The sequence below is a fragment of the Danio rerio genome, chromosome 12 (assembly GCF_049306965.1).
Source record: "Danio rerio strain Tuebingen ecotype United States chromosome 12, GRCz12tu, whole genome shotgun sequence".
Classification (NCBI taxonomy): domain Eukaryota; kingdom Metazoa; phylum Chordata; class Actinopteri; order Cypriniformes; family Danionidae; genus Danio; species Danio rerio.
In genome coordinates this window covers 12,615,001-12,616,646 of record NC_133187.1, presented here as the reverse complement: position 1 = coordinate 12,616,646, position 1,646 = coordinate 12,615,001, and the positions used below count along the sequence as shown (strand labels likewise).

General features: G+C 32.7%; 1 long non-coding RNA gene across 2 annotated transcripts in view; it reads left to right on the top strand.

The window, feature by feature from the left end:
- The window catches only part of LOC137496795 (uncharacterized), a 3,471-nt gene continuing 1,825 nt past the window's right edge, over positions 1 to 1,646 (top strand). Inside the window, exons 1-3 of one of the 2 annotated variants that reach the window (XR_011017383.2) lie at positions 1 to 70; positions 1,325 to 1,430; positions 1,556 to 1,625. This is a non-coding gene — a long non-coding RNA (uncharacterized lncRNA). The remainder of the gene's footprint in view (positions 71 to 1,324; positions 1,431 to 1,555; positions 1,626 to 1,646) is intronic. The other variant, XR_012387874.1, reaches the window with a different exon arrangement.

The following is a 1,646-nucleotide window of genomic DNA, read 5'->3' as shown; positions in this document are numbered from 1 at the left end:
ACCATGGCACGAAGATCACAAGAAGAAAAGTTTGGTTTTTCCAAGACTCACGTGGATTCCGGTCAGAAAGGTAAGCTTTTTACTGCTTGTGTTCTGTATAATTAGCGAATTTAGAGCTTAAAACATTTCCACGGTGTTTGGTTGTAACAGCGTTTAGTAATTTAAAACAGTTTGATACGAAATGTAACTTGCTTTAAGAAACACGACTGGAGCTAATGTATGCTAACGCTAACAGTTACAAACACGTCTGAAAGTTCCTGTTCCTTTTACACAATGTTAGATTGTAACGTGTGTAGTAACTGAAAACTATTTTAATTATTTTAAAGAAACATGAAACGAATTTGTGTGTATGCTAACTTTGCGTTAAAGAAAGTTTCTGTAGACGAATCCATTAAGTTAACTAACTTGGCAAAACGTGTTTTTTTCCTGATTTAACATTATAAAGTACCGTGGATGTTGAAAAAAAATCATTGTACAGGCGTATACTTATCCAACAGTATTAATTCTGTGATTATGTGTAAATAAAAACTAATCGTTTTGGATTAATAAAATATTATTGTTTATCTTGTTTATGCAGTTAGTCACGAAAATGATCGAAACTCGACTGTTTACTATTCTCTTTAAATTATCCAAGAGAAATATATTACTATGCACTTTAATTCATATGTGTTAGCCTATGTGAATCAATTATATCTTTTGTTCAAGCTGTAATGGTCAGTTAATGTAAAACTGAACGTCTTAAAGCAGATTTTGATGTTTTGTTTTTTTTTATGTTATTGACAGTGATAAATTCTGATTTAAATGAATGGGTAACAATATTTGTTGGTTAAGTCTCATTGTTCTTGTTTAACAAAGGTTAGTGAGATCATTTTGCAGCACATCACGACCAAAGCAGTCAATGGCACACTCTTTTGAACGTGAACAGGCATGTTATAGTTGTGTGCTAAAAGTCCATTATAAGCTGTAAACTGCTGATACATTTTCAACATAGATTGAGCTTTTCAGACATTACATTACTAATTGCTTCACAAACAGCTGAAATGGTTTATTGTTATTGGCTATCATCATCATCAAACATTTTTCACAATGGTAGGTTAATCTTCATGGGTACAGAATAATGCATGTGCTTGACCATCTTACAAATCTATGTCTCAGATTCATAAGGCTGTCACTCTGCATGAATCTCTGAATAAATCTTGTGCAACCTTCTGTGTACTGATTATTTACACTATAGGTATTATATGCATTAATTAACTTTGATAGTATTTCGGGATTTGAACTTTTCTTTACGGGAGGTTAACAACAATGTGATGTTTTATTATAGATGCATATGAGGAAGCTCGACTCAAACATCCATACGCAACTGTGATTTCTGACTGGTAGACAGATGAGGATGATGATCGCCTGTCATACATCTAAAGACAGAACAGGTTTGTTTGCAATTATTTTAAACACATACTGTCAACATTATGTCATTGATCTATTACAACCTGTGAGTTTTGCCCTGGCACTATACTAAAGTGATGTTTTGTTTTGTAAATGTATCTGATTAAAGGACAGTATAGACACATCTATACCATGATGAAGAAAAATTACTTGGAACAAAGAGGCTGGATAAAAGGCAGGTATGAAGATTTCAGAAATCA